This window comes from Taudactylus pleione, unplaced genomic scaffold (genome assembly GCF_031769625.1).
Source record: "Taudactylus pleione unplaced genomic scaffold, aTauple2 ptg000541l, whole genome shotgun sequence".
Taxonomy (NCBI): domain Eukaryota; kingdom Metazoa; phylum Chordata; class Amphibia; order Anura; family Myobatrachidae; genus Taudactylus; species Taudactylus pleione.
The window spans coordinates 3,251,487-3,265,960 of NW_028284943.1; the positions used below are offsets into that span (position 1 = coordinate 3,251,487).

A 14,474-nucleotide genomic window follows, 5' to 3' on the forward strand; every position below is an offset into this window, starting at 1 on the left:
GCAAGATAGAGATAATTGGACCCACAGCTGTGGAGGAAACTTCACGGAGTACCACATGTTGCACCCTGGCATTCCTGGCAACTGGAGAGGCCGTCCCAGTATGGCGTGAACCTTGTACAGAGGCTGGATTGCGGGTGTGTGACTGGTGAAGCAGAGAAGGGGAGACACCCAGAGTACGGTTAGTTAGTAAGGCGCGCTGGCGACTTGGGACAGTCCTGTGTTGTGTTGTTGAATTGGAATATGGCAAGTAGGTGGTTGTTATGTTATTATTGTTTGAGTATTGTAGAGATTTTCTAAGATGTTTACTAATGTATTTTGCTAATGTTTTCCTGCCTTGCATGTTTGGGATGGGCAGTAAGGTTACCTTGTAACAGTGTACCAGACTAGCTAAGTGAACCAAATGTCTGAATGCTATTTTTTAATTGTTCAAACAGAATGACTAGTATGTATTATTCATGGCAGAAGTGCTTATCAGTGTTAAAATATTTTTTTTAAATTCTCCCTAGCAGTCTCCAATTCTCCGTAACACTCACCAGCAATGCCGGCTTTGGTGTGTGGCGTGCACAGTGGATGGGCAGTGTTACTTGGCAGCTACAGGCTGCCTCGTAACATTGCTCAGGACTGGCGAAGGCAAGCACCAAAGCCTGCAGGTGTTTTTTATTTTGGTTTATCCTTTTCAAGGTGGTGACTGGAATGCTGTCAGGGCTGAAGTGCTTATCAGTTTTAAAACCCTTTTTTCCTTCTCCCTAGGACTCTCCAGCAATGCCAGGTGTGTTTTGTGGCGGGCACAGTGGATGGGCAGTGTCACGTGGAAGCCACAGGCCGCCTCATAATATTGCCCAGTACTGACCAAGGCACGCACCAAAGCCTGCAGGTGTATTTTTTTTTTGGTTTATCCTTTTTCAAGGCAGACATAGCGACAGGGGGGGACAAAGGGGACACATGTACTGGGCCACAAGATTGCAAGGGGCCTTGGCTCTTCAGGAATCTCAGGGCCCAGTTAATGTGTCCCCCTTGCCTCTGCTGTATTCAGCAGGGCACAGAGTAGAGAGAGGCAGGCCGCCGGCAGCCCGGAGCAATAAAGTTGTTTTGTCTCGGTGCAGCGCATCATGACGGGTCCGAGCCTCTAGGGAAGGGGAAGAGATAGATCCTCTTCCGTAGATGTACGATGACACGTCATCTACCAGTGTCCAACGTCATTCCCTACCATCCATGTGGGCATAGAGGGGGAATATATTTTTGTGGCGAGTGAAGCGAGCCACCGTGCCCGCAGTGTGGTGAGCTAAGCGAGCCTGCAAGGGGCCAACTTTCTTATTTTTATGGAAAGTGTGGGCAGAATTCTCCACTTACGTCCTCACTCACGTCACTTCCAGGTACGGCTACTGAAGGGGTTTTATGCTCTTCCTCCACGGAACATGAGCAGGCTGCAGGTAAGTGGTGCATGGAGAAGAAAGACATGGGTCGGACGATAGTTGCAGAAGCTGGAGATGAAGTGGCAGGCAGGATGGAGATGAAGAAGACACAGGCTGCAGAGGCACAGTGGCTTGGGGCTGTGGGACACTGGGGCTGGGGCTGTGAGACACAGGCTGCGGCTGGGGTTGTGAGACACTCGCTGGGATTGTGAGGTACAGTGGTTGAGGCTGCGAGACACTGGGCCTGGGGCTATGAGACACTGGGGCTAGGGTGTAAGACTCTGGGACTGGGAGACACTGGGGCTGGGGTTGTGAGAGCCGGGCTGGTTTGAGGCTATGAGACACAGTGGCCAACCTGCATATACTGAACCTACGGTGAGGGGACGGGGAGTACCCAAAAATATAAGTGTGCCGGTCCCAAGATTTTTGTTGCCGGCCCTGTTCCAAGGTTTTGACTGAAATGCTGTGTAGTGACGGCTGAAGTGCTTATCTGTGTTTTTCCTTTTTTCCTTCTCCCAAGCACTCTCCAGTAATGCCGGCTTTGCTGTGGGGCGGGCATAGTGGATGAGCAGTGTTACGTGTAATGCTGTGTGCGCATTATTAACACATTTTCTATTGTTTTTTCTTTTTGCATTTGATTTCAATGCAAATCAACCATATCAGGTTTCTTATCCTATTTTTAATTTCAATTTCACAAGGTCATAATATTTAGATTTGATTAAAGTGAATTTTTAAAAATAATGAAAATTATTAAAACTTTTTGTAGCTGTTGTGGTGAGCCATTGTGATCTAGAAGTGTACAATATTATGCCGTCGTCACCTAATAGTAATTATTTTCTTATTTAGATATTTTCCTAATTTTTAAAAAAGCTAAATCTGTTTTGGTAATTACGTCCATTTTATTTTATAGTCGATACTCTACTTTCGATACCCATTGAGTTGCCTACTTCGCCCTGTTCTCCACATCATGACGATATTAATGGTTACAAAACGATAATTTGGGGGATTCACTCAGTGCGCCCTCCTGCTGCCTACCCACCTAATAGAGCAACTGAGGCGTAACACCACACTCCTATCACAATGTATACAAAGAAAGAACCCTAAAGGTGAGATGGTGCTGGTTCCACTTCAGACAAAATATCTATATATATATATATATATATATATATATATATATATATATATAGAGCAACAAATATAAGAAATACTCATTAGATTCTTTTTTATACTTAAATTTCCAATCGTGCTCCACGATGATCAGAAATTGTGCATGGATTCTTTCAAACGTTATTCACATATTCCTCAAATTTTCATCAAATATGGTTGTATGCAAAACAATAAGCCTGGACCTGGTGGCCTGTGTGCCCCGCAAACACTGCAGCCATTATAGATACGCCACTGATTAATGCTAAGCACCGATGGTGCCATTTATTTATCAATGATAATTACTGTTAGCGCTTTGTAATCAAATTATTTTATGCCCTGTACAGTATGATACCACTTATCTTCTATATGTTCTGTTCTTGTTCTGGTTGAGAATCTGGCATGCAGAGGTGGCTGCATTTGGATTCAAGATGCAGGCATAAATTTGGCCATCTCTGCAATGGTAGCATATGCTAGTTTTACGCAGGGCCATAAAGAGCTGTTAATTGGTCCCACCGCACCCCAGAACACAACAGCATGTGCTGGGCTGGAGAGGCACAGGGGTCGATTTACTAAGCTGTGTTAGGAGATAAAGTGAACAGTGATAAGGTGCCAGCCAATCAGCTCCTAACTGCCATCTTACAGGCTGTGTTTGAAAAATGTTAGTTAGGAGCTGATTGGCTGGTACCTTATCACTGTTCACTTTATCTCCTAACACAGCTTAGTAAATAGACCCCAAAAACTGCTGCCGCTGACAGGTAAAGGAGGGGAGGTGGGCAGCGGACCCGGGCCCCTCCATCAAGCTCTGGCAATTAGTACCCTGCCTCCTTCCCTCTCGGTTCCCCTGGTTTTACGCCAGGATAGAACAGTGGTATATGCAATTAGTTTACTGCAGGAGGTGTATTTACAGTGTTAGTAGCAAGTGCTAAAGTTTAGGTATGCAACTTGTACACAATATTATAGTACTTGATTGAAGTATCATATATAAGGCAGTCTGTCTCTGAAGTTTTATTAATAAATTGTAAAATTGCAGTAACCCTATAAAATATAATTAAATTCTAATGCAAATCTATATATTAATTGAGTGTGTGTCTGTCTGTTTGTCCTTTATGCTTGGTCAGAGTTTTGTACCTAGCTCTACCAAATTTACCATGGTGGTGTAGTTTGACCAGGATTAGGTTTGTGGCTATTATGGGCCTCATTTATCAATGAGTTTTATCGTTCACAACGAGTGATAAAACTCGTTGCTTATGATAAATGGTGCTCCAGTCAATTAGCTCCCAACTACAATTTTTCAAACAGATGACAGTTGGGAGCTGATTGGCTGGAGCACCATTATAATACACAATGAGTTTTCTCACTCATTGTGAATGATAAAACTTGTTGATAAATGAGGCCCTAAGTTTGAAGTTAGTCAGGGCCATGGAGGTCTACATGTTGCCCACCAAGTAGGCCATGGAGCCTCTGATTTGAAATGTTTGTTTAAGGAAACTGCTCAGAATGTCTTCCAGTGCCTAAAACTGCTCTGGGGCCGGATGCACTAAACGAAAAATGCGGTAAAACCCCTGTTTACCGCACTTTCCGTATGCATCAATCACCTGGCCGCCGGGCTGCGATCTGGAGGGTAACGCCAGCTATTGCTGGCATTACCCTATAGAAGCCTATGGGCTTCTACCGCATCGCGCTGCTATGAGGGATCCGATCGGATCCCTCCCAGCATGCCCCGCGGCTGCCGCGTCAGTCTGCACATGCGCAGATGGACTCCCGGGTCATAAACCCGGAAGTCCACTATGCAGGAGAGATCGCAAAGGACAGCTCTTATCGGAAGAGCTGTCCTTTGCTGTACAGATCACATACGTTAGTGCATATGCGATCTGTACAATAGCAATGTCCGGCGGTAAGTATTAGTGCATCTCGCCCCAGATCTGAATGCACAGGCTGAACATATCATTATCATTAGTGCATAATTTTTTACCAGGGGTTGAGCACCTGCAAGTTATACACCTGCAGATAGACACGTATGCATCTTTGTTGTGGTCTGCATAAGTCAAATACGACTAGGGATGGCCAGTAGTGTGGCCACCATCTGTGGTTGCCATCAATGGTAAAACCATCTATCACCGGCAGGCAACCATCGATGGTTGATGGCCACCCTAAGACCAGGGCGGATTTGCCACAAGGCCACAAAGTCTATGTCAGTAACTGTGTGTGTCAGTAAGTGGTGTCTGTGTTAGTAAGTGTGTTTGTGTCGGTAAGTTTTATGTCTGTGTCCGAAAGAGATATATGTGTCAGTAAGTTGTATATGTGTCAGTAAGGGGTGTCTGTCAGTATGTATGTATTGTATAATAATGTGCCATTAAAGCATACCTGCCGACATTCTGGCTGCTCCTTGCGGGAGGGAGCAGCCAGATCGGCAGGACGGGGAGGCGTGGCTGGGACCAGGGGGAGTGACCGGGCGGGTGACAGGCACTTGTGGGCGTGACGGGGCCTCACAATCGCTCCAGTTTGGCCCCGCCCCCGCTACACAATGCCGATAATATAGGCATTGTGAATCAGGAGGCGGGGTCAAAATGACGCAAATCGCGTCACCGCCCCCCCCTGCTATGGAGGTTGCAGGGGTTATTGCGGGGATAGGAGGGGTGGGCAGCAGCCGGCAGGATTGACTGCCTTCCCGGGAGGAACCAAATTGGGAGGGTAGGCAAGTATGCATTTAAGTAGTGTCTGAATCTTCAGTATTTGGTATCTGTATCAACAGGTGTGTGTGTCAGTAAGTGTCTTTATTAGTAAGTTGTATCTGAGAGTAAGGGGTGTCCATGTCAGTAAGGAGTGTCTGTGTAGGTAAGTGTGTCTGTATCACTAGGTGGTGTTTGTGTCAGTAAGTGTGTTTGTGTCAGTAAGCGGTGTGTCAGTAAGTGTGTTTGGGTAGGCAAGTGGTGTGCGTCAGTGTTTGTGTCAGTATGCTGTATCTGTGTTAGTAAGTGGTGTCTGTCAGTAAGTGTGTGGAGTAAGCTGACTGTGTAGGTAAGTCTGTCTCTTAGTAAGTGGTGTCTGTATCAATAAGTGTGTGTCAGTAAGGTGTGTGAGTAACTGTTTGTGTCAGTAAGTGTGTTTGTATCAGTGTCAGTAAAGGGTCCGTGTCAGACAGTGGTATCTGTCAGTAAGGGGTGTTCCTGTCAGTAAGGCAGTGTGTGTGTGTGTGTGTGCGTGCAACTACTCTATAGAGGCAGTGTTTGTGTGTGGCTATGGGGCAGTGTAAGTGTGAGGATAGAGGGCATGGGGCATACTTGCCTACCCTCCCGATTCAGCGCGGGAGCCTCCCAAAAATCGTGTGCCGCTCCCGGACCCCCGGAAAGGCAGGCAAGCCTCCCAACCCCTCCGCCGCCCACTCTCCCTGCGGTTACAAGAGAATCCCCACAGCAGTCATCTTGGTATTGTGTAGCGGGGGCAGGGTCAAAATTACGCAATCGTGTGGCCACACCCCTGGCCCTCCCCTCAATGCCGGCCATGCCCACCTGTGATACCGATCTGGCTGCCCCCTCCCGGAAGGGGCAGCCAGAATGTTGGCAACCCTGCTATGGGGCAGTGTGTGTGTGTGAGGCTATTGGGCAGTGTGTTTGTGAGGCTATGGGGGCCGTGTGTGTGAGAAGCTATGGAGTCCGTGTGTGTGGGCGGGTATGGGGGCCGTGTGTGTGCTGCTCTGGGGGCCGTGTGTGTGGGCGGTTATGGGGGCCGTGTGTGCGTGAGGCTATGGTGGCCTTCTGTGTGTGAGGCTATGGTGGCCGTGTGTGAAGCAATGGGGGCCATGTGTGTGTGAGGCAATGGGGGCCGTGTGTATGTGTGCGATTATGGGGCCGGGTGTGTGTGAGGCTATGGTGGCCGTGTGTGTGAGGCTATGGTGGCCGTGTGTGTGTGTGTGTGAGGCTATGGTGGCCGTGTGTGTGTGGCTATGGGGGCCGTGTGTGTGAGGCTATGGTGGCCGTGTGTGTGTGAGGCTATGGGGGCCGTGTGTGTGTGAGGCTATGGGGGCTGTGTGTGTATGCGACTATGGGGGCCGTGTGTGTGTGAGGCTATGGGAGCCGTGTGTGTGTCAGGCAATGGGAGTAGTGTGTGTGTGCGGCTATGGGGGCCGTGTGTGAGTGCGGCTATGGAGTTTGTGCATGTGCGACTATGGGGGCCGTGTGTGTGTGCGGCTACGGGGGCAGTGTGTGTGTGGCTATGGGGGCTGTGTGTGTGTGTGTGAGGCTATGGGAGCCGTGTGTGTGTGAGGGTATAGGGGCTGTGTGTGTGAGGCTATGGGGGCTGTGTCTGTGCCGCTATGGGGACAGTGGGGGTTATTCAGACCCGCTCGTGAGCGGCAGTACGCTCGCAAGCAGGTCGATGTTCCCCCACTGCGCATGCGCACGATGGAGGGAGCTCCGTCGTGCGCATGCGCGAGACCCGGCAAGCGACGGGCTCTCCATCGCTCCGGGTCTCGCACCAAAGGGGGCGTGCTGTCGATGTTGATTGACAGCACGCCCCCTTTGGTGGGCGTGTCTGCCAGACGGAGGCGTTCCCATGGGAACGCCTACCGTCTCAAGCCGGCCCCACTGACATCACTAGTGATGTCAGTGGGAGTGATTTTGGCTCTGATAGAGCCAAAATCACTCCAGGGCTTGCGGCAGCGAGACCCTACCGCAGGGTCTCCGTTGCAAGCCCGATGGTCGCGATGGTCAAGACCATACTGACCTTACTCAGAAATTACAAAAAACGCTATGAGATCTCAGACTGCGTATGGCATTGCAGTGGATCATTTATGCACGGCCCTGCAACAGCGGGGGCGAATGCACTGGCACACCTGCATTTCCCCAACCCCCGCCTGTCACCATCCACAAACGGTGCTTCCTGTCAATCACTCTGCGAGGGGTCTGCAAAGCCTCTGTGATCGCAGGCCCGATCGCAATAGCTAGTTTGCACACGCGCACTGCGATACATACGCCTGCGCAGAACGCAACAATCGGCCGATTGCATGTGTATTAGCAACTGTGATCCAAGCTGAATCAGGCCCTGCATCTCCATCAGCGATGGTACAATTATCTACCACTGTCAGGCATCCATTGATGATTTCTAACAATCGATGGTCAATGGCCATCCCTAAAGCTGGGATTGTATAGGTGTGTAGCCAGCTTTAGACAGACACATATGCATCTTTGTTGTGGCCTGCATTAGCCAGATTTGAGTGAACTGGCTTTTACTGTACACAGCCAATGCTTGCATGCCCCTGTCCTCCCCCGTTATGACTAAGGGATCTATTTTTCAAGCAGTGATAAGTGTGGAGAAGTGAATCAGTGGAGAAGTTGCCCATAGCAACTTATACCTACTATTTTATAGACTGTACTTGATAAATGCTACTTCAAAGCTGATTGGTGGTTGCTATGGGCAACTTCTCCACTGGTTCATTTCTCCACATAATAGACCCCTATTTGAGCACGATGAGTTGTAAGAGCATAATACGAGTCGACCAATTGTATATAGGGCCCGATTCAGAGCCGCTCACTCTGAATCAGGGCGTTTTTTTTTCATCAGGGCGCTCGCTAAGCCGTGGGTGACCTGCTTTTGCGAGCAGCCTGGAACCCGCTGCGTTTATCGCGACTATCTGGCTTGCGAGGAGACCCTGTGGCAGGGTCTCAGCTCTTGCAAGCCCGAGTGGACTTCCTGCTCTAATAGAGCAGGAAGTCCACTACTGACATCACTAGTGAGGTTAGTAGGGCCGTCCACAAACGCCAGGCGTTCCGAAGGGAACTCCTGCATTTGTGCAGCCACCCCCCTACGAGCCGTCAATCAACATCGACAGCCGCCCCGTCTTGTAGCGAGACCCGTAGCGACGGAGCAGCCGTCGCTGGACGGGTCTCGCGCAAGCGCACGCCGGAGGCGGCACATGCTCAGTGGGGGACCACCGACCCGCTTGCGTGCGGGTCTGAATCAGGCCCATAGTCATTCACGAGTGATGTCAGTAGGGCCGCCCACAAACGCCAGGCATTCCTAAGGGACTGCCTGTGTTTGCCTAACCCCCCCCCCTCCCCGCCTACAAAATGGGGCGAGCTGTCACTCACCATCGACAGCCGCCCCGTCTTGTAGCGAGCCCCGGAGCGACTGAACTTCAGTCGCACGCTGGGGCTCACGCATGCGCACGCCGGAGGCGGCGCAGGGGGCAAACATCGACCCGCTTGCGAGTGCTGTGCGCTTGCGAGCGGGTCTATGATGCAAGTGGAATTTTTGTGTGTGCTAAAACGAGACGTCTGTGTCCAAATCTTTATCAGGCTCAGCCCACAGTGAATTTATTAGTTCCCCTATAACTATATACTAATCTAATAATGCAATTTAATATACTGTATGGATTTTTTTAAAGGGAGGGGTTTTAACATTGAAGTACTTTAGAAATAGAATAAGGTCCTATGCTAGAAAATGAACTCTCTGTTGCCATAGCAAAACAAAGCGCATCATTCCTAATCCCTAATCACAAGTCCCATTATGTGCTGAATTTACAAGTGCTACAGCTGTCCGGGATAAAAGACATATAGATAGACGATGGTGTGCGGATCAGGGGGAGGGGAAGTGCATCATGATGAGGCTTCCACACGGGATGTGGCTGTTCAGTAGCAGTAGCAGCAGCAGCAGCAGCAGCAGCACAACAACAACAGCAGCAGCAGCAGTAGTAATGTGATAGATAAAGAGGAGGGGACATTGTCAGACGCTCTGTTAGCATTGAGGCAGGAAGGAGGAGACAGATGCAGAGGAGGCCGGGACGGTGACACAAGATGCAACAGCAATAGTGGTACGGGGTAATGGAGGAGGAGTGAATGTGGACAGAGAGAGAGCAGACAGAAGGGATAATCTGTGCATTGTCTGCCAACTTTCTCCATCCCAGCTCTGACCAATCACCCAGGTACTCTCCTCTCTCTGTTTTATGCTTCTATTAGTGATGTCTTCTGAGGAGCATTAACGCTTAACGTCTTCAGTAAGAATATGTGTGTACCTGTCATTTTTTTGTGGTTTACAAAGCCTCTGGCAGCTTCCTATGTGGTGTTTGTGCCACAGACACTCCCTGGGCTACTTTCTCCTCATTACTCACATATTTATATGGTCACTATTGCAGCACACAGCACCACTTCCAGTATTTTCTGGAGGGGGCTTCCCCACACTTCTCGATTTGGCTGTATCAGGCTGTCTCAACAGCTCTGAAAAGAGATACATTTCCAGTAAACCATATCTATCTATCTATCTATCTATCTATCTATCTATCTATCTATCTATCTATCTATCTATCTATCTATCTATCTATCTATCTAGTGTTCATGCTAGGCTGTTTTAGCAGGGCGCCACACCATGCCTGAATTTAATGTGGCAAACTGCGCCCTGCCCTTATATCAATGCCCTGAAGCAGCCTGCTCTGTGCCATCCCCACCAGCGGGCCGCAGTGTCCCATGGGTGGGAAAAGTTGTTTCTGATGTATAAGCGCCCTGCTCTGCCCCCAGTCTGGCGTGGACTCTAATAGTGGTTATGTGTACACTAAGTTTAAAAAAAAAAGTATAATTTTGGAGCAATAAATTATTTGTTTAAAACTATACATCCTAACGTAGCTATTAAAAATTATACTTTTCATTTTGGAAGCATAAATGAATAGGTAATTTCAGGACCGTAGCTAGGGTAGTGCGGCCGGTGCCATCGCACAGGGCACCACAGGTCAGGGGGCGCTGTTTGGGCCTGTCAAATTTCTGTTTATTATCATTCTTGCTTGTAGCTTCCTCTTATTTCATCCCCAGCATCTCCTGGCCTCCCCTATCTCTTACCTGTCCCTTCCCCATGAAGCCATGGCCCTTTTTTGGGTGCATTATGTCCCTTTGAAAAATGAGGGGGGCGCCAATGCTCTTTCTGGCACAGGGCACCAAAAAGTCTAGTTACAGCTCTGGGTAATTTACACAAAAAGTATAGCATTTAGTGACACAGCGTAACATGATTAATGTACAGATTACAATAATTCTACTTTTATTGCATAATCGTTTACATGGACTATGGGCCTGATTCAGACCCACTCGCGAGCGGCTGTCCGCTCGCAAGTGGGTCAATGTTCTGGACTGAGCATGCGCACGACGGAGGGAGCTCCGTCATGTGCATGCGCCAGACGCGACGAGCAAAGGAAAGTCCTTCGCTCGTTGTGTCTGATCAAAGGGGGCGTGCTGTCAATGTTGATTGACAGCACGCCCCCTTTGGTAGGCGTGCCGGGGGCGTGCCTCCCTGACGGGGGCGTTCCCACGGGAACGCCTCCCGTCAGAAGCCGGCCCACTGACATCACTAGTGATGTCAGTGGGAGTGATTTTGGCTCTGATAGAGCCAAAATCACTCTGGAGCTTGCGGTTGAAAACCTCAACCGCAGGCTCCGGCTCGCAGTTTCGATGGTCGCGATGGTCAAGACCATCGCGGCCATCAAACTGCACGCTCGTATAGCCTGTGGATGGTGACCCACAGCTATACGAGCGTCCAGGAGGACGCTCCATTTTCATGGAGGCCGGCCCTCATTCAGAGCGTGCGCTCTGCTCAGAGCGTACGGCTCTGAATGAGGGCCTATGTTCGTTTGGAGTTATGTGATCACATAATATCTTGGTAACTTTGAATATGTAAATATTACACTGGTGGAGTTGCGCTAATTGGACTTGTAATTACAAATAAATACTTAACGTGACAGAAATTAATTCAAGACACCAAATAAATCTAACATATATTTAATAAACACACAATAAGCATGTCAATAATGGTATACAAATGACATATAACAATCACCTTAATATTGTAAAAGTCTATACAGACTATCCTGTATTACCATGGAACTTCTTAGTTCCTAATAAAAACCTGCATAACTGGCAAGTTTACTAAAGGAAGCAAAAAACATAAAAAATACATATATAAAAATTGTATATTTCATATATAATGTGACCAATCTTGATCTGACAGTTCTCACCCGATCAAAGTCCACATGTGAGAGTCCTAATATCCCCTTGATTCTACCTCCGGGTTTTAAACAAGGGGTAATGTTGAAATGATTTTCAAAGATGTAATCAGTATAATATTATTTAGGAAACATGGACTTCACGCTAATTTGAAGCGTACGTATAATCCACCTGTATATCCTGAAGAGGTGTAGCGGTTATTGGTATCTCCTACCGCCTGGCCAATGGACAAGGTTATCCTCTGACGGGGAAATCCTGAGGCTGTAATATGGTCAACACATGACCGCCTGATTTTCTCTCACCGTCCTGAATCCAGCCAGCGGGCACCGTCACCGCAATATATATAACGCTTATGGCTCTCCATGGAAATAAGCGGGTGTCCAGGGTCAGCAAAACGACTGTGTCACTTGATGAAAATCCTCTAACTAGTTTCGCTTCCACTACATGAAGCTTTATCAAAGAGCATGAATCTTTGATAAAGCTTCATGTAGTGGAAAATCAGGCGGTCATGTGTTGACCATATTACAGCCTCAGGATTTCCCCGTCAGAGGATAACCTTGTCCATTGGCCAGGCGGTAGGAGATACCAATAACCGCTACACCTCTTCAGGATATACAGGTGGATTATACGTACGCTTCAAATTAGCGTGAAGTCCATGTTTCCTAAATAATATTATACTGTTTACATCTTTGGAAATCATTTCAGCATTACCCCTTGTTTAAAACCCGGAGGTAGAATCAAGGGGATATTAGGACTCTCACATGTGGACTTTGGGCCTGATTCAGAGCCGCTCGTAAGCGGCCGCTCGTTCGTTCCGAGCGATGTTAGCCCAACTGCGCATGCGTACGGATCGTTATACGCATGCGCTAACCAGTCAGTGCGGCCGAAATTCATGTGCTCGCAAAATAGCGAATGCCTGCTATTTTGAGTGACAGAAAGAGGCGTATGTGGGTGGTAACAGGGGAAGGTGCTTGAAAATGGGGAGTGGAAATCAGAACGCAGGCGTGCTTAAAGGTCAAAACGGGCGTTTTATGGGTGTGCATATTTAAAACAGCAGCGTCATTGACCACGTCACTGGGTTATTTTATAGTCAGAACTGCTCGCAAAATTGGGTGGTAACAGGGGAAGGTGCTTGAAAATGGGGAGTGGAAATCAGAACGCAGGCGTGCTTAAAGGTCAAAACGGGCGTTTTATGGGTGTGCATATTTAAAACAGCAGCGTCATTGACCACGTCACTGGGTTATTTTATAGTCAGAACTGCTCGCAAAATTGTGGTAGCAAACACCAACCCCAAGAATAGCGAGCAGTTCATACCCTTGTCGATGTACTCGATTAATCTAATAAATAGCGGACATAACGTAGGATGCGAGCGGCCAGGGGGCGTATCTTTCCAAAAAACGAACACAAGTTTTGTTCGCTCGTTCAGACATAGAGGCGTGAACAGACCGCAAACAGCAAACGGTTCATTTGAATAGCCACCCCTTGTTTTAGAACGAACGACCGCAAATAGTGAGTGGCTCTGAATGAGGGCCTTTGATCGGGTGAGAACTGTCAGATCAAGATTGGTCACATTATATATGAAATATACAATTTTTATATATATATTTTTTATGTTTTTTGCTTCCTTTAGTAAACTTGCCAGTTATTGAGGTTTTTATTAAGAACTAAGAAGTTCCATGGTAATACATGATAGTCTGTATAGACTTTTACAATATTAAGGTGATTGTTATATGTCATTTGTATACCACTATTGACATGCTTATTGTGTGTTTATTAAATATATGTTAGATTTATTTGGTGTCTTGAATTAATTTCTGCCACGTTAAGCATTTATTTGTAATTACAAGTCCAATTAGCGCAACTCCACCAGTGTAATATTTATGTTTGGGATCATCAGTAGGTGATCTTTTATTGGGTTTACACAGACCCATAGGAGTTTGCAGCTGTGGTCTATTCGTTAATTGTGGTTTATTAGCACCAGGCGGTCATTTGGTGGAACTTTGAATATGTACAAGACCTATATAACTGGTTCTCTACCTAGATTACTACAATGTTGTAGCTTACATGAGTAATTTATCTTGAAAAACCTTTCTGCTTATGTAATACTATGGGGGAAATGTATCAAAGTTTGAAGAGCAATAAAGTACCAACCAATTAGCTTCTGTTATTTTTCAAACACACCCTGTAAAATGGCAGTTAGAACGAAGCTGATTGGATTGGCATTTTATCTCTCCACTGGGCCCCATTTAAGAACAAATCTTAATACTAGCGGCATTTTTCATTTAGTATCACTGTGATACAAACGAAATTGCCACTAGTATTTATCAATACTTACCCCTCCGGCGAGGTCCAGGGAAGTCCTCCTTGTCAGCTAGGTCCTCTGCTCAGCTGCTGGCAGCCTAATGCTCCTGAAGGTTCGTCTGCACATGTGCCTGACATGGGGTCCTGGCAGTGCCCGGAAGGCTTCCCTGAAGCCGGAATCCTAGATTACCGCTGTTTGTTGAATAAGGAAAGGATGACATAACCCCTTTAGCGAGCGCTAAAGGGGTTATTCTTCGTTATTAAATGGGTCTCAGTATCTCTCTCCAAGTTTTGACAAATCTCCCCCTATGTATTGTCCCCAGCATAGGCTGGGTTTTTATTTTTTTGGGAGGGTTCTCTTTTCTCTCTTCACTATTCTCCCCTCCCCCACCCAGGATCTCCCTCACTCTCCCCTCCACCCCTTCTCCAGGAATCTTGTCTGATTGTAGAGGACACTTGCTCGTGTCCGCCGCTAGGCTCCAGCCTCCATCTCACTGGCGAATCATTCGGCTGGAGCAGTATAGTGCACCAGATCAGTACCGATTCTCGCTTCATAAAGGTCAGGATGACGCACAGGGTTATGGTCCCCATTGTGAGTGGGGAGATGGAGGTCCAACGCTGCTGTTATGAACAGTAT

The 14,474-nt window shown here is 47.6% G+C and overlaps 1 protein-coding gene across 1 annotated transcript in view; it reads left to right on the plus strand.

Moving 5' to 3' along the window:
* Nucleotides 1-9,261: 9,261 nt before the first annotated feature.
* Nucleotides 9,262-14,474, plus strand: part of CCDC28B (coiled-coil domain containing 28B) — a 34,155-nt gene continuing 28,942 nt past the window's right edge. The window contains exon 1 of the mRNA XM_088451265.1: nucleotides 9,262-9,477. The gene's annotated coding sequence lies outside the window, so the exon portion shown is untranslated. The remainder of the gene's footprint in view (nucleotides 9,478-14,474) is intronic.